The sequence below is a fragment of the Adiantum capillus-veneris genome, chromosome 4 (genome assembly GCF_014529385.1).
Source record: "Adiantum capillus-veneris isolate H3 chromosome 4, ASM1452938v2, whole genome shotgun sequence".
In the NCBI taxonomy this organism is placed as follows: domain Eukaryota; kingdom Viridiplantae; phylum Streptophyta; class Polypodiopsida; order Polypodiales; family Pteridaceae; genus Adiantum; species Adiantum capillus-veneris.
The window spans coordinates 109,401,829-109,421,403 of NC_140934.1; positions in this window are offsets into that span (position 1 = coordinate 109,401,829).

The following is a 19,575-nucleotide window of genomic DNA, read 5'->3' on the forward strand; positions in this document are numbered from 1 at the left end:
AAAAAACCCATGGAAGTAAAAAGTTCACGACATTTGGTGTCCATATAAAGAGCGATGGTTGAGTACACCTTTATATCTTGGTGTCCATAAAAAGAGAGATGGTCCATCGCACCTTGATATGTTTGTGTTTTTCTTTGCTTATATTTTCTTTAGAGTTTTCTTCTCTTTAGAGTACGGTAGAAACACTTATAAGTTATAAGTGAGAACGCCATGTAAACCAACCAAAAAAAAAAAACACACACAAGAATTGATTGATTGATGTAAATTGTAAGAATTGAGTTGATTGGACAGAAAGAATGAAGAATAGGAATTTCTTTTCGGTTAAGTTATTGAAGGGGACCAAGGGGAATTAGTTACCCCCTCCTAGTGTGGCACCCCCTTAGGCAGATAAATATTTTCAAAAGCATGTTTTCCAACCACTTTTTTAAATCAAACATAGCATGTGCATTGTCACCACCTTCACATATCTTTACAAAAGTGTTAGGATTTGACGCCCTTCTTCCCTTCTTTGACTCTCGAGCCCTTCATATGAAGGCCACTTTGAGGCAACGCCGATGTTTTGAAGGGAGAAGGAAAAATCTGCCCATCCTCATGAAAGGATGCTAATCCCACTCTCCTGTCATTAGAAGGGCAACCCTTAGGAAAGACCTTCGTGGAGTTTAACTGAGGTCAAGGCCCACCAACGGTAGGAGTGGAGACATTTGCATTCACATTCGCATTTTACATATTAACAGGAATTAAAAGTAGATGAGGGGGATTGGGGTCTGTGGTTAAGCCATTCATAATTTGGTAATTTTCTAAATTCTAATGGGAAATGGGTTAGTGGCCATTGCTAAGTTCTAACTTAACCTAATGGGAAATGGTGACTTAGTGCTCACCCAAAATTTTGAACGAGCCAGACTCCAGACCGTGGCACGAGCATCGCGAGTGTAACTCTTGCTCTCAGCCTCTCTCTGTAGGTGCCCATCATCCCCACACATAACAAAGGAACTGCAGTAAAAGAGGAGAAAGAAATGTGGGATTTGCTACGTCAACACATGAGAGAGCTAGAAGGTCTTGTGACAACACGAAGGGTCACAAACTGTGACGTGGCATGCTCACAACACACATACACACTCTCTGTTGTCTACACCCGAAATCCGGCTGATTGCTGACGTGGCGCTGCTGTATGAACAAGGTCCCGCAAATTCCGGTGAAGATCGCGGAGCTGCCACGTGAAAGCTTATACATTGTGAAGACTGAATTGTGGCAGATTTTCTTTTTGGGTATGCTTTTTGGAAATTTCATGCAATCTTTAAAAGCTGCTTTATTTTACATTAAGCAAGAATGAGAGAGAAAGAGTCTCTTGCTTTATTTTTCGAGGAGCTTTTAACTTGAAGCTTTTGGGGGTTTTTTATTTTCAGCTTTTGGGGGATCTACTTTTATCATCCCTTTGTATTCTTTAAATAAGCAGGCAGGGCCTCACAACTCAGAGCATCTAGACAGATTCTGAGTGTGAACGCCTGCCCGCACTCTTGTACTTTGAACACATATTAATACATAAAGAAATATTGAAAGGGGAGCCAATCTTTGGGGCCAATATATCTACGTACGGAACTCCGTCGGGCCAATGTCGAATCAATTATGAGTTGTGAATTGTTGTGAAGTGTTTATTTGTGTTATCGCGGTAGATTCTCGACTTGGAGTGTCGAAGTCTATTACACGAAGACTCATGAGCAGAGACTTGTGAGCAACCTTCGGACTCTTCTCAGGCTCTCAGTCTGCCCCCTATGAAGCTTCAGCCTCGGACAGTGTAAGAATTGATTAATTTCTCCAATAGAGTCTACTTGTTTCTTGTATGAAAAATCGATGCCTTGACATTCGATTTGCATTTGCACAAATGAATGTTGTTACTACTCTTTGCTGGCCTTTGTCATGAATAAGTATTTGATAGTACTGAAAAATGCTTGTTCTTTAAGTTTTATGTGCTGTGTAAGGGGATATTTTTTACTCTTCTCTCATTGAAATGGCAATGTTAAATTTTTCCCTTTTTATCCAAAAGGGCATACTTCTTACATACCTATCTTTTGACATTTTGAGTTGCCTGTCAAATCCTAACACTGTTTACAATCCCTAGTCAATTTTGAGAACCTTTCATAAATCACCAAAAATAATGTCTAATCAGTTTAATAACTATAAAAAAATCACCATGGTACCACACTTCATAATACCTAGCCGATTTCTAAAGCCTGGAAATGTACATAGTACCACATTTTCTCACTTTCAAATCTCTCTTGTCGTTCCAATTGCTAGTTGGAGGTGCTTTTCTGTACGCGCGCCCCCCCCCCCCCCCCCCCTTTTCCCAAAACTAACACGTACACACTAAAACCATCCACAACACACACACCAAAAAACCACCATCACCACCAACAAAAATGAAACAAAACACACAAAAAAAACATTCTCTCTCTCTCTCTCTCTCTCAACCCAAACCCCCCACACCCAGAAAAAAAAAAAAAAACCCAAAAAAACCAACAAATGATAATTGCTAAAACATTTTTTTGTTTTACCATATCTACGATTGTGAGTGTAGATGATATATTAACTCAACAAAGAATGTACAATAAATTGTGAGTTTTGTCTCGAAGGGAAAAATCTGCAAGTGGGTCCAAAGAACATGCCAGATCAAATTCTTCAAGACATCTGTTCCTTGGTGGCAAGAATTTGGGAAGTCTTGCTCTTCTCATCAGCACTCAAACTATCAAGTACTTCTTCTTTCATCATATATGTCAGGCAAGGAATTGTCGTGTGTTTGAAGAAGATCTTGATGTGGCAAGCTTCTCACAGATTATACAACAAAGCAGAGTGTTGATCTATATGTTCGGACGGAAGCAAGACTCAAAAGACTGGTCTAAGGCTATCCATGCCGTGTTGTCAACCTCCGATAAGTAAAGCCTAGAACTATAATTCACCTACTTGGTTAAGTCAATGATGATAAGCCTTGATGAGAGGCGGTAGACATCCAACTTGTAATCTTCAGCACCTCAAGGCTCGACCTGAGTTTGAAGTTGTTTTGTGATTTTATTAAGTATTTAATACAATTCACTCACAAATTCTGACTTCCGAAAAAAAAAAACGTTAGTTTTGCCAAACAAAACTTTGAGGCTGCAACTTTTCCAAAAAGTGGCTGCACTACTCGTAAGCAAGAGACCATGCTTTTCTTTTGAGTTTTCTTTTGAGTGGAGATGATATATTAACTCAACAAAGAATATATACTATAATAAAAGGGGAGGGATCCCCCCCTCCCCCCCCCCCCTCCACATGGCGCGACATCCTTGATCGGATGTGTGTGCCTTGCAACGTTGTGGATTGAGCGCTCGCTCGCTCGCTCGTGAGAGAGAGAGAGAGAGAGAGAGAGAGAGAGAGAGAGAGAGAAGGCCGTCGAAATAGTCACACAATGCGCATTGGGAATTAAAGGGGGGTTCTTGCTCTCGCGCTCAGAGAGCAACGTAGTGCAGGCAGTTGAGGAATATGAGAGAGAGAGAGAGAGAGAGAGAGAGAGAGAGATGCGCTGCAGCTTGACATTCAATGCTCGAAAAAACTTTTTCCCAAAAACTTAACAAAACTGTACTTGAGGAATACTAGAGTTAAATTGAGGAATACTAGAGTTAAATTGACTAAATTTGAAGGTTCCTGCGCTGCAGCTTGCCATAATGCCAATTGTCCATTGAAGGGACCCAATAGCTCGAGAGTCAAAGCAGTTTGAGAGAGAGACACAATGTTCGGGAAAAATGTGTCTCTGCATAATACCGTGCCATTTTCAATTTCTAAAATGCCGGTTGAGGGCAAGGGAAAAAGGATAAAAATAAACCTAATTTCCTAAACTTTGTCTCAGCTTAATATCGTGCCGTTTTCAAATTCAAAAATGCCGGTTGAGGGCACGGGGAAAAGGAGAAAAATCTATGCTATTATAAAAGGGGGGTTCTTGCTCTCTCGCACACAGGGCAACGTAGTGTAGGCAATTGAGAATATGAGAGAGAGAGAGAGAGAGAGAGAGAGAGAGAGAGAGAGAGAGACAAAGAGATCTGCGTTAAAGCCTGCCATTCAGTGCTTGAATAAAACTTTTTCCCAAAAACTTGACAAAACTACACTCGAGGATTACTAGAGGTAATTGACTAAATTTGAAGGTTCCTCCATTGCACCCTGCCATAATGCCATTCGTTTGTTGAAGGGACCCAATAGCACGAGAGTCGAGGTAGTTTGAGAGAGAGACATGGTGCTCGGGAAAAATGTGTCCCTGGTTAATATCGTGTCGTTTTCAATTTCTAAAATCCCGTTTGAGAGCAAGGGGAAAACCGCCGCAAAATAGAGAAAAATACTGCAAAAATTTGAAAAAATAACCTAATTTTCTAAATTTTCCTCTTCACGAATTCAAAAAAAGGAATTTTGTATGTTTCGAAAAATGATTTTTACCGAACACTGGAGAGAGAGAGAGAGAGAGAGAGAGAGAGAGAGAGAGAGAGAGAGAGAGAGAGAGAGAGAGAATCGTGACCACGGGAAAAATATGTCTCAGCTTAATATCGTGTCGTTTTCAATTTCAAAAATACCGGTTGAGGACAAAGGGGAAAAGGAGAAAAATAAACCTAATTTCCTAAACTTTGTCTCAGCTTAATATCGTTCCGTTTTCAATTTCAAAAATGTCGATTAAGGGCAAGGGGAAACAGAGAAAAATTAACCTAATATCCTAAAATTTCCTAAAATCTTCTCTTGGAAAATATCATGCCATTTTCAATTTCAAAAATGCCGGTTCAAGGCAAGGGGAAAAGAAGAAAAATAAACCTAATTTCCTAAAATTGGTCTCTGCTTAATATCGTGCCGTTTTTAACCCGGGGAGGTCACCTAATAAAAATGTAACCTATCGCGTGAGTTCAACAGAAGGGTATTTAAAGTTCTTGAAACTTATAGAAGTATATATACAAAAGGACATTATTTGTTTAAATTTGCAAAAAACTTACAGATTTTAAAAGAAAAGGGTACATTATATTCCTAACAAAATTTACAGATAAGGGGTTTTACAAACATGCCTTGAACGCACGTGATATGGTAGTTTTACACATAGTGAACCCCCCGAGGTTTTTAATTTCAAAAATGTCGGTTGAGGGCAAGGGGAAAAGGAGAAAAATCTATGCTATAATAAAAGAGAGAGGGATCCCCCCCCTTGACACGTTGCAAAAGCACGTTGATCTAGCATGTGTGCCTTGCGTCTCTCGGCTACACACCACGCGACACACACACATAGAGATGGCCTCAAGTGCAAGAAGCGGGTGATGCAGAGCATTGATTAACAGAAGCAAGAGGAGACCCCGTGCGCAGCTGCTTACAGCTCAAACTGAGCTTGCTTCTCGAATCAACCGAAGAGTCTTGCGGAGCCTAAGAGTTTGCCTACACCTCTCTCCATGTGTGTCAACTGGACTGGCATTGTCGATCGAAGAGTGTCCTACGGAGCCCAAGAGTTTGTACGCACCTCTCTCTGTGTATGTCAATTGGATTGGCGCTTTCGTGGAGTGTTGTCAAGACGTGAGACTTGGTCAAAGAAGTTTTAGCTCCCATGGGTGCATGCAGACCAGCCTCGCAAAGTCAACAGACCTGGATGGTGAGGCAATTCAGAGGCCGACCAATCAAGTTGATGTTGGGGATGCTTTTGTGGGAAGTTTTTGAGATCAAGGGACTTAGGCAACAGGGGCCAATGAAATAGGGAGAGGGGGCGCATGGCAAGCTGGGCATCACTTACATTTAAAGCAAGGGCAAACATGGTGGGGTGGATTGCACAAAGCTGGAGGCATCCAAGTAAAGGCAGATGAAATCAAGAGAGCAAGGGCATTAGAAAACCATAGAAGGTCTCTGTCTATCTCTCTCTCTCTCTCTCTCTCTCTCTCTCTCTCTCTCTCTCTCTCTCTCTCACACACACACACACACACACACACACACACACACACACACAATGTAGTCCTCGATCCCTCCCTCTGTAGACGAGCTACTCAATCTATAGGCAAGAGTATTGTACGGTGGCTGTCATAAAGAATAATATCTAGCTTTACCAAATGATTTTCTCATATTAAGCTGGTCATTTAATATGGGAAGATAAAAGAGGAACAAGAGTTAGGATATAGATATGTGCTTCTAGACCTATCTCGACAGGGGACCAAAAGGAGAAATGGTTGCATCTCAATAGGGGTCCAAAAGGAGACGGTATACCAAAGAACAATGTGCAATAAGTGCTTCTAGATTTACCTTAGCAAGGGACCAAGAGAAGAGATGGTTACATCTCATTAGGGGTCCAAAAGGAGATAGTCTATCAAAGAGCAACGTGCATCTAATGGAGCTTAAAATACCTTAGGGTTAGCTTCATTAAAGACCTCCAAAAGTTAGTGTTAAAATGTCTTTTGACCTTACGCAAGCTAAGGCTAACCTCGAGCTGGGAATCCTACCCAAGCATGAGGTGCTAAAATGCTTAAAGTGGCTGTGGGAACCTTGCCCAAAGCTTGAGGTGATTTTTATGCTTAAATGCCTAAGGTTCTTGAAGTGTTAAATTCAAACATAAATTTTCAATTTTCAAGAGGCATGAATGTTTCCATGCTTGAATGATTAAGTGTTTGAAGTATTTAATTAAACCAAATGACTTAAAAAGAATAAAAGACATATGCTTAATTACCTTAAGTGCTTGAAGTATTTAATTCAAACCAAATGACTTAAGAAGCATAAAAGACACATGCTTGATTGATTAAGTGCTTAAAGTATTTAAATCAAACAAAATGACTTAAGAAGCATAAAAGAAAAGTTCAAAAAAATTCTCTACGTGGCCCTCATGATGTGCTTGAATCCTATTGGATAGGCTTTAAAGGGGTCCAATAAGAATTTAGATGCATAAAAATAAATATTCAAGTTTTTTCTCTCAAAGAGGAAAAAGAGAACACATGTTCCAAATGATATAATTAAATATTACTAGAGAGAGAGAGAGAGAGAGAGAGAGAGGTGTGGACCAAGCATGAGAGGGGACTATACTCTCCCACATACACACGCACATTCTCTCATTGTGTGGAGTGTAAAGTGCAAGAGCTTCATCTCCTTCTTCAAGCTTGTTGAGAAGTGGAGAGACTACACCAACACTTTTGGCTATGAAATGAAAATCCAACCAAGAGCCATGCTTCCATGCTTAAGCTTGTCATCTTCTTCATCTTCCTTACTATGCTATTATGCTATGCTAAGCAAGAAGAGTGGTGATAAGTGAGGAACTATTTCTTTCTTCTATGAATGATTCTTCTTCCTCTTCCCTACCCTCATTCCCCGCTAGCTCTCTCCACCTTTGAAGGTGTTTGAGACCTTGGGACTGAGGCTTAGGATAGTTAAAGCTTTTTGCAAAGTTTACGTTATGCTCATGATGCATAATTTTTTCCATCTTCATAGCATCACCAAGGTCACAAGGAACACAAAGATTGTATTGTACCAAGTCTCTCTTGATGGGAGAATCTATAATACAAACTCCTTTTGAAGGGGGGACCGGCTCCAATTAAATCCGGTCCTCAACTATTGTCATGTTCTCTAATTCTCTCTTGCAAAAGTATTGTTCATGTTGCTATGTTCATGTTGCTACCATCAATTAAGTTCACCCTCTATGTTCTCAAAGTGATCTCACAAAAATTCTCACTTTAATTCTCTTAATTCCGCTATTCTTAAAGTTCATAGGCCATTTTCATTACATTGGTATCAGAGAATTTGGTTTCTCTTTTCTTGCTTAAGAAGAGAGGTCCTTAAGTAGCCTATTAATGGTTCGTTTTGTTAATTAAATTAGGGTAAGTGGGAATGGGATCTATTATCGATTTTTTTGAGCCCACTATGTGGAATATGGTGCACACCTCAGGAGCTTTGGTCTTAATAATGGGGTCTTTTTAGACTTGCCTATGGCTTTATCATTATTGAGCCATAAGAAGTCCAAAAGGAGCTATCCCTCAGCAATTCTGCTATGTTAGACCCACCCCACTACTCTCTCTAATTAACCAAACCAAACCGTGGGTGTAGATACCTAAGTGCTTATTTTTGAAGGCTAAGTGGAGTAGCAACTAAGGTTTTGAATTGCCAAAGGATACACTAAGTAAACACATAAGTATAACTAGCATGGCTGACAATAACCAAGAGAGTAGAACGAACATTGATAACTTTGATTTTGCACATGAAGGTGCTAATGATGATGCCCCCATGTTTATCAATTATCTTGTTACTAGGTTGAATCAAGCTATGGGAAACCCTACTTTGCAAGCCGAAGTTACCGAACAATTTCGTGCTTATGGGATTTCCCTTCCTCTTCAAGAGGAGAGAGAGTTTAGAAGGTCTCTTGAAGACTCTCTCCCATAAGAGAGGAGGAATTCAAAGAATGAGAAAGAAGTGAATCCCTAAGTTCCTCTAAAGATGTGGCTCCATGAAGACGACGGTGTAAGAAGCTGGACACACCCTACAAAAAATGACTACTCGACGGATTATTATTTTTTGTAAATATTCATTTATTGAGAAAATTTGACATTTCACCTTTGTAAATATGGGGGCTTACAGAAGTTTTCAGATTGTATCCCAGTTTTGACTTTTAAATTGAGTAGATGGTTAAATTGGAACATTAGGGTTTGAGATTGTAAGGTATTTATACCACTTTTTGACCTTAATGAAAAACCTTTGTCATTTTAAAAAAATGAAGTCTGTGAGTGAGCGTACTGTGTATGAGAGAAAATGAGAGCTTCATCTTCACGCTACGCGCACACCGGTGGTCGGAATCGAGTGCGAAGAAGTGCAGCATGTTGCCCCCAACGAGAGCTATGCACCAATACCTACATTGCGCGCGTACGGTCTGGTTTTGCGAGCTCGACCTACGAGCTTTATCTGGTGATTCAGTGAGCATACGTTATCCGTTTTTGCATTTCAGCATATCTACGCATTCGCATTGAGTAGAGCTACACATTAGGCACTTTAGTTTTCGAAAACGACAACCTGCAAATTTTGACCAGACATCCTACGTGATTTTGCATCGGGTGTTTTGGGTTGGGATTTTGGTTCATGCACCTTAGGGAGAGCAACCTATTGGTGTTAGTAGGGTCTCCTTCAAGTTCTATGGCGTTTTGAGACCGTTTTATGGGTATTTGGCTCTTGGAAGCGTTGTAGGAAACCTCCTCTTATGCACTCCTGAAGGCTGTAGCTTAGACATTGGGTAGAGACCTCTGTAGGAATTAGTCGAGAGTCGGTCGAGTGTAGATTGACACCCTATGCTTGCTTCCATGCGCCTGCGGGTCGAGCTTTATCCTTAGCTGACAAATCTTGTTAGGTAAGTTCTCGCTGTGCTGATGTCTGTCGCAGCGTATCCGTCCAACATTGGCGCTGCTGCCGGGGACGAAAACCCTAGGTAGGTGACCGAGACTAGTCCTTGAGGATAGGGATTCTTTGGCTTGCCAAGAGTCTCGTTTTACATTTAGATAGGATCAGAGGGTGGAGGTCTCTCTAGGTATTAGAGGGAGTCTAGGGAGCGTGTATCTGGCCTAGATCCTTTGACTTAGGTAGAGATAGTTTTTAGTTGAGTTGTGGTGTAGAGAGTAGGAGTTGGAGTGGTAGAAGCGGTGAGAGGAGAGCTTGAGAGTCCGGAGAGGCCAGGAAGCAACCAAAACACCATTATCACTATTTCACATGATGAGTAGGAGTAGGGTAAGTAGGACATCATGATTCATGATCTAGAGCACTTCATGCATGTATACTTACTTGTTAGGTTCATCACAAGGTTGTAAAAGACGCAAAAGAGTGTTTGAAAGCTGAAGTGAAGTTCAAAAGTTGCTGTGAGTGTTTATGATAGAGCTGTAGAGCATCAGGAGCATTTCTGTCAGGAAAAAATCACATTTTAAGCCAGGAGACATCCTACGCGTAGGATGTCTACAAGCTAATCTGGTGGAAATTTTGAAATTTTGAGTTGACCAGTGTGTTCAGAAGGTAGGTTTTACCCTACTTTCACCTGGAAAGTGGAAATTTGACCATATCTTGACAGGATAAGGCCATATAGACAGAAATTGCCAGACATCCTACCCAAATTGTGCCAAGGCATTATTTTAAGACCAAAACCATAGGATGCCTACATGAGCATGATCTGCATGATATATTGAGTGACTGAGAGAGGTTTCATCTCAATTGGGTGAGAAATTGGGTTCTAAGCAGACTTTAGCACTTGTGACTGAAAAAGGCTAGAACAACTAAAATTGTGGTCTTTTGAAATCCAAACCAAAATCTAAGCATACCACTGGGTTGCTGACATCAAGGGGAAGTTGTGGGTCAAGTCTGGGGTCAAACAGGCCAAAAAGACATCCTATGCGTAGAATGTGTTTTGGGTGATTTTGCACTCCAAATCCAGATTTGAGCATACCAAAGTGATCAGCACCTCAAGAGGAGTCTGTGCTTTGCATTTGAATCCATTTTGAGCAAAAAGACATCCTACGCGTAGACTGTCTAATGCATGTAATTGGAGCCAGAAACTGACTGTGGGCATAGCAGGGTTTTGTATAGCCTGAGGCAAGCCTCCTTGTCAATTTTGGTCCAAATTAGAGTTTATTTGACTGATCAGACCAACATCAGGCTGCTGGAACAGATTTTTGATCCATTGACCAACTTATAGGTGTCCAAATCAAAAAGTAAAAACAGTTGTGGACTTAGCACATCAAGGGGAGTCTATAGTGCAAAAATCCAGGCAAAACAGAGCAGGAGACATCCTACGCATAGGATGTCTACTGGGGCTTAGGGAAGAGAAAATTTGACTGTATGTATGCAGTGATGTTCCAATTGACTTGAGGGTTCCAGAACTTCTTTCAGAAGTGAATTTGGACCTTGTTTGACCTTTTGGCGAAGCAAAGACTGAATTCAGACTTTTCATATAAATTGACCAACATCCGAGGGAAGTACAGTTCCAGATTAGCAGACCTAATCCAAAACATCAGAAAGTGTATAAAATACAGTAGTGGTTGAGGTTAACTCTCCAGTTACACCAATCATTACCAAAATCACCTCCAGCGGTCAAATGCTTTGATTCGATTGCCGAAATTAAACGCTTGTGTACAGGTATATTCAGTAGCAAAGCAAGAAGTTGTGTGGAAACTGATCCTTTGCCAGGTGAGTTGTTGGATTTGTGATAAATTGCATTGATAAGTTTGATGAATTTAAGATCAGGAAGATACATTTTTAGAGACCAAAAGGTGGCAGGTGATCAGGGTAGCTTAGTGTCCACTGAGGAGAGTGTAACTCAGGCAAGGCTAGATCCACTAGCACCGATTATTGAGGAGGGTAGTGATACTGACACTTCATCAGACAAATCCTTCTTCATGATGGATAGTCAACAACGAGGAGGTTTCACCTACGACGGACCAATGCCAGGAGGGAGCACCTCCCTAAATCCTTTGAACAATTCCAAGTTCACTGTAATCTTCCTAGAAGGAACAAACTCGAGGGGAGCCCTAGTTTATTCTGACTATTGAGGACGCAAGTGTATTTGTATTGAAGAAAGACAGGCTCAGAGACTGGAGATAATCCGAGTCTATGATGATGGAGATAGATTCCGAGACAAAAAGGGGAGCCACTATCTGATAGTTAGTAACCCTGAGGATTACAACAGATATGGAGATAACGTGACGAAAGGAAAAATGGTTTCAGAAACTCAAGAACTGCCACCAAACATTGATCGACCTGGAGCGCTTTTTATGTATGATAAGAGAACAACCAGGGTCTCTACATATAACGAGAATGTGGGAATTTACAAGCATGAGAGCGAGGAAATAATCTCTTACTTTCGTTGCAAAGAACCCTATCCAAACGAATTAAGCAAAGACAAGGTTCTTTACTTATTCTCTTATGAAATTGCTATGGGGAAGGATATTGTTTTCGTTGATAGGTATGGGCGAAAGTATAAACGTATTCTCCCAGAGGAGGTAGAAAAGGCAACAGCTCCAGGAGCATCAAGATATATCCCCGATGAAGTGCCAAGAGCCACCTACACCCCTGGCAAGTTGAAAAATCCATTTTCAGAAGAGTATGACGCGACCTCACATTCTACCCGACCGGAGACATTCAACAACCAAAACCAACCAGCAACTCAGCCATCATTGCAGGCATGGCTTCGACAGAGTGCAACATTGGAACAAGTCCGAAATCAAGATGATTATCAAGCCGCACGAGGGCTAAGGGATTTACAAGAACCACCACTCTATTCAAGGTATCAAGGAGAGAGTAAGCCAAAAACTTAAGGGTCAATAGAGCCTAAAAGACCACCCATAGAACGAGTTCGAAGCGATGAACCATCTCTTGTAAGAACCGTTAGAAATTACGGCTTAGGAACACCATTGGGATAGGAACCCGCCCACTACCGAAGGGCAGAGGAGGTATATCGATTAGGACGAGGAGATCCAATGTTGAGATTTGTAGACCATCGTAGAATTAGACCTTCTCAAGTGCAAAAATGGGTAAACAAAAAATACATGGGAAATAGAGATCCTAGAGATCATGTAGCAGCCTTTGTGCGTGTAATTAGAGCTGAAGAGATGTTAGACTTCCCTACCCAATTTGCAGGGTTTGGACTAACCCTAGAGGATGATGCAGCTACTTGGTTTGACTTTGTGGAGCGTAGAGACTTTGAGTCTATGGAGGAGTTGTTTGACGAGTTTATCGAGGAATTCTCACAAAGGGGGATAGCTTATAATACAGTCTCACAAATCCATAAATTCAAACAGAAAGAAGGGGAATCTGTGTGAAAGGTGTCCCTAAGACTAAAAAGATATGTTAAGTTTTGTCTTGTGGAAGAACTTCCAACTCAGTCCAAACTTATGCTTATATTTATCCAAGGACTAAGGAATGCAGATCTCCAGAAGGACTTACATATGAAGAGGAGCACGACGTTAAATGAGTTAACTAAGGAGGCTCTTTACCTTGTAGACAATTGTGCGGTCTACAAAGAGGGTGAATTCAAGAATCTTGACGATGATTCATCCTCACAACAAAGTGGAAGCAAGTCTTCTAAGACAACACCAAAAGAAGAAGTAGCTGTAAGCTAGGAGCAGCTTGTAGAGGAAGTGCTAAAAGAGATTAACCTGTACGCCAAACCACAGGCTAAACAGCCAAAATGGTGTGCTATTGAACAAAAATGGACAAACCATGGGACGGAGGAATGTATGCTCCCCAAGCTTAGATAGCATCTCCTCAACTTCCATCGATGCCTAGGTATCAAGCAGGCAACCTACCAGGACCTGTAGGTGTAGAGAGACCACAACCAGTGTTGGGGCAACAACCATCCCTACTAAGATTACGACCAGTTGGCATAAGATACACACCAATCGTAACCGAATCAGAAGAGAAGGCTTTGGCGCCTATGCATGCATATTACAAAGATCCCAATGGATATGCTACAAATCTTGTCTATTATCCAACAGAAGAACCCTCAACGCCAGAACCATGGAGCATGATAGGAGGTGCAGGACCACCAACAGCTGCACAGGCAGCAGGAGAAGGAAGATATAGCTTGGATGAACGAACATTGTTGTTTCTAGCCAACGGAGGCATAGGCGGGCAGAGACATGCATACCAACAAAGAGGAGCTCAAGCAGCACCTCAACAGCCTAAGGGACCCTGCTACAAGTGTGGTGGAGACCATTGGCTAAGAGATTGTCCTCATCATGAAATCATTAAAGTCAACGAATATTGCACCGAGTGTGGAGTTACTCATTTGATTCCTGATTGCCCTAAGAACCCGAGCAAAGGAGCAAAAACTACCTTGAACATGCTGGAAGCAGTGCCTTCTAGTGGAGGGTCAGAAAACGAGACAATAATACCTATTCAGGCAGTGACACGAGCCCAAGCTCAAAGAATGATGAACGAACCCATAATTGAAGAGCCAAAAACCGATGCCCCAAGTTCAGAAGTGAAGAATCAGATAAGCACTTAGAAAGCTAGAAAGGCGCGTATGAAAGTCAGGAGAGAACGAGAGCAAACGGCTCTATCCAAGGAGTTAAAACACACCAAGGATAGATAGCGGTTACAGGATCTAGCTAGCCTGAGCTCACACCCTGCGACAATCATAGCACCCAAGGAAATAGCAGAACCCAAAAGTGCAGGATCAGGAGGATCAGTATTGGCAGAAAATTTAGATGCCAACACTGATGCACTTCTAAAAGCTTACGAAGCCAGACTCAAAAAGAACCAAACCCAAGAGCAAAGATGGATGACTTATCCATATGCTGAAATAGAAAAACAGAGATTGGAAATGTGTAGAAAGATGATTGAAACAGCTCAATCCTTGGTAGAAAACCCGTTTGGTAAACCTGAAGTTGGCATGAAGTACCAACTCCAACCCCTATCAAACCAACTTTATAGAAACAAGTAGAAACAAAACAAAGACTCACGAATGCCTCTGAGTCTAGGGGAGAACCTATCATAGTGACAAATAGAACAGATAGACAAGTGAGGGGTTCCAACCTAAAACATTGGTAGAAATGGGAAAGGATTGTAACGGTCTAGATGACTCGTGGAAGCAAATCCTTGATGCCAACGAAGCTAACAGGGTGAGTTACCACATGAATAGCACGAGGAATGAGAAAAATGAGTTCTTACCTCCTATTGAAGAATTTGAGGCAGGTCACAAATGAACTTTGATATGCATTCACAAGGGAGAGACCAGGGGTCAATTAGTTCGGGGCACAGCCAACCAGAATCGCTGGAAACTCCATCCTCTTACCTAGGAGAGTATGAAGCCAAGTCTGAGGTGAGAGCAATCCCATCTCAAAGACTGTCTTCTAACAGAGTGATGGATTCACAAGAGCTGATTGAGTTATTGTCCACCCCTGTGGCATGCACAATCACATTAGCCGAACTCCTAAGGCTACGACCAAACATGTGGACCACTGTAGGCAAATGATTAGAAAAATTCAGAGTGAAAGACCCCACCGTGAAGCTTCAAGAAGGGATCAGGGAATTGGACAAGCCTCAACTAAACACAAGGCCAGTACCTTTAAACAAGGTTGGAGAATATTGCGAGGGAGAAGATGGAAACACCACGTTACCAGTAGAATTCCAAGGAGTAGTTTCCAGAGCTATTCTTGACAGTGGAGCAAGAGTCGCTATTGCCACCAAAGAAATCTGGAAAAATGGGAAAAACCGACTTTGAGAGCTACCAGAATGAAATTGCAATTGGCAGATGGGTTCATGGAAAAGCCTCTAGGACTCTTAGAAAAAGTAATTATCACCTCGTGCAGAATCGAGTATGAGCATACATTTGCAATAGTCGATTTCGACAAAAAGAACAATTACGAGATCATCTTGGGAAGACCATTCATGCGACAATTAAAGATGGTCTAGGATTGGGGTTACGACCACATATACCTCAGACATGGCGAGACTACAACCAAAATTTGCTTGAAAGACCATAGTTACAAGGATGTGAACCAAACACCAGTAGAAGAGTTTGATTCAGCTACATTGGCAGGGTCAGAACTCCCAGCATGGTTAGGGCAACTAAAAGAGCTATGGATGTGCGGAGCTTCACATTGTGGGAGCTTAAAAAGAGAGGAATGTGTTCTAGAAAGAGCGATTGAGGACAAGGATTATATTTCAGAACCTTTTCCTAAAGATGCCTCGGAACCTCTGGAATGGGAACACTTACTAGCAACATTGGATGTCTGTACCATTACAGATAGCCCAATGACAAAATTTTGCGATAAGGATGGCTATGATGTGCTACCCTATTACATGGTAAGCCTTATACCAGGAGGAGATGAGATTGTAGAACCACCAGAACAAAAAGAGTTTTATAACTCCTGTGAGCATCTGGAGGTGAATAACGATGCAGATAATGAGTGTTCAGACAACTCAAGCGAGTGTGGGGAGAAAACAAGAATATCAAGTTCTATGATTTTTCCAATCAACGCCCTCGACGCTAAGAACGCTATAGGAGAAAACGAGCAAAAAACAAAACTAGAGAGAACTTGATGCCCAAGATAAAAGATAAAACTCACTATCTAATGCTTGTCAAAGCAGAGGATTGTGTAAAAGACCAAATATTAGGAAGATTCTCGAGAGTGTGAAGGAAAGGAACGCAAGTGGGAATAAAACAAGTACGGAAAGCTAAAACAGAAACAAAATCACAAAAATCTCAAAAATCAAAACAAGAAACAACAAAAGACCTAGAGTGGACCAAACTGGAGCGTAAAAAGAAATATCAAGAACCGAAACGGTCTTTACGAGAGGTATGGATGACTGAGGGAGAGAGTGACGGTAAGGAGGAGTCAGAAAAAGGAAACATGAATGTACCATCACACTATCGGAAATTCACCATCCAGGACAGAAAAATCATAATGACACCACCAGTCAGGGAAAGAATGAACTAGGAATCTTACGATGGGCCGGAAAATGCAAAAAAGATAGACCTTGCTGAACCAGGTGAGAAGCCTCAACCGGTCTATATAGCAACTAATCTAGAGCCTGAAGAAGAAGAACGGTTAACACAACTTCTCAAGAAGTATAAAGATGTGTTTGCATGGTCCTACAAAGACCTTAAAGGAGTTGATCCATCGATATGCCAACATACAATTCCTTTGAAATCAGATGCCAAAACCTAGCAAACAACGTCCTTATACATATAATGACACATTTGCTAAACGAATCAAAGAGGAGATTGACAAGCTGATGGATGCGGAATTCATCTATGAAATCGAACATACAGATTGGGTGTCACCCATTGTGGTTGTCCCCAAAAAGAACGGAAAGTTGCGAGTGTATGTGAACCTCAAAAAGGTAAATGCACCCACCATAAGGGATAATTATCCCTTGTGGATCACAGAACATGTACTTGAGAGGGTGGCCGGGAAACGGGCTTATTCCTTTCTAGATGGGTTTTCAGTGTATAACCAACTAGCAATTGCAATAGAGGATCAACACAAAACAGCATTTGCCATAGAATTAGGAATATATGCGTATAGAGTTATGCCTTTTGGCTTAACTAATGCCCCAGCTACCTTTCAAAGGTTAATGACGCATGCGTTCAAAGAATACATGAGAATATTCTTAGAAATGCTACCAAAACTCATGGGTAGGAGCATCTCGACATGCTCGACAAGTCTATATAGCCCACATGACCATATAGTGACCCGAAGCAGCACTAAACTTCAGAAACGGCATCAAACACACAAAGCAACAAATAGCTCTCGCGGCCAAACCTCATGTCCGTTTGCCACCAAACTTCACGAGCGGCTTTCCTAGACCATCAACAACCAATTCCTATGGTGGTAGACCACCACAAAGTCATCGACGACAAGTAAACGCAACCACGGGTGCTTCTAGAGCGACAAATTACCAAACGAAGCTCCGATGAAGCCAAAGTCGGCCAAAACCATACGGCAAGGATCCCCAAGGGATCGGGAAGCTATGGAGACCAACATCAAGAAATTTCATTCGCCGAAAAGCACTCCAAAAGTTAGAAAACGGCTCGGAGGCTCTGAAATCCACATAGGAAGTTTCTTTCTATCAATTTGACATTTTTGTTTAAATAATGTTTAAAAGGGACTCAGGGAGACTCAGGGTAGGCACCAGTAGCACCTCCAAGGAAAATTTCATCAGGAGACATCCTACGCGTAGGATGTCTCAAGGCCAAATCTGGGCACCAAACCTAACATCTGTAATCACACACAGCTTCTGAATAGCCTGTATAAGCTAGCCACCAAGTTTCATCACATTTGGACAAAAATTGACCTCATATGTACCAAAAAACGCAAAGTCAGGGCATAGAGGCAATAAGGGGCCATAGACCTACCAAAACTTGTCCAAATCACATGAAACTTGCACAATACATTCATGAGCACATTACCAAGCTATCTGTGTAGTCACATGTAAAAAATGATGAAATAGACATCCTACGAGTAGGATGTCTAAATGAAATTTTTGGCCCCCAGCTTGCATTTTTCAGTTCCAGATCTCTTTATTACCCCTTCATGAGATCATATATCAAGTTTCAAGCCATTCCCATTACTTTTGGCCCCCAATACCTCCAAGATACACTTTTTGAGCCCAAAAACACTACACATGGTCTTACCAACACCAATTCTTCTCCAAATCAAAATCCAAGAGCAGGGCCATGTTCCACATGCCAAAAGCTGTCTACAGAACAAATCTCAAGCAATTTTGATGAAAAAGACATCCTACGCGTAGGATGTCTCCAACATTATTTTGACCTTCTGTGCAAGAAATGACCTCATGGGAGCCATTACCATGGTGCAAGGAGCCCATATATCAAATTTCAACCCATTTGAATATCATTTGCCACCTGTTAGGGACATCCTACCAAATTGTGAGCCTAAAGCCTGAATCTGTCCAGATATGCACTTTTTGATGTCCAAACCCAATTCCAATCATATAGCCATGTTCAACAGGTCAAGGACCACCAGCATGCCAAGTTTCACCAAAAACTGATGAAAAAGACATCCTACACGTAGGATGTCTAAATGATAAAGTTTGGCCAGAATGATATTGTGAGCACATGCAAGGTTTCCCAAGTTCCTTTTAAGTTTTATTTTCAATTTTCAAGTCATTTGGATAGTTAGAACTCAGTTTCTCAGCTAATATGGAAAAATGCTAACTTTGGACTACTGAATGCAACAGGATCCATGGTAGCCGCTAAATCACCGGCAAAGAAGAAGAGGATGACCATAAAAGATTACTTGGAAGAAGTATAGCCCTTTTTCATCCCAGAAGGAACTCTGAAGCCAACTAGCACGTGGATTTAGGAGGACTTGCTAGAGTCAAATGATTTGAAGATCTACCAAGGCATGTTCAAAGATACTGAAGGAAATGCAATAGAGCTACCCATGCTACCTCGGGAGCTCAATGAGTTTGTCAGAAGCAAGATGGCAGAGTACCTAGAGAAGATAGATCTCCAAAACTATTTTGAAGCTTTGCCGGCAGGAATTGACATCAAAAGAGTGTGGGAATTTGTAACTACAATCAAAGAAGATAGAGTGGCCAGAGTCACTGATCTGCAGGGCAAGCCGGACACTATGATTGTAATCACATAGAGAGTGGTGGTAGCAGCACTAGACCTCTCCAACAAAGGGGATAGTGTAACCAAAAGAAGAGATGAAGTCAAGGTATACTCTGAAAAGAAGAGCAACTACACCTTTGAAGATATAGAAAACCCTAAAGTGGCGGTCATGAGCCAGCTCTACAACCAGTACTTCCATATGTGTACAAAGCGGCCACAGAAGTATAGAATGCCGCCTGGAGCAATTTCCACAACCTTCACCTGGGAAATGCAGAAGAGAAAGCCAAAGGTGATCAACTATACTGCCTATATCCATGACAATCTAGTGAATATAGGCAACAAGAACCCCACCTACATTGTGCCGGGTGAACTAATAACAAAAGTGGTTTATGGGGCATTGCACGCCAAGGGAAGATGGCCTGAATCTCCATCACAGAATGACTGGCTAAGGCTCAAAGAAGATAAAGAAGAGGAACCGCCCAAAGCACCCAGAGTTGCCACATGATTGAAGC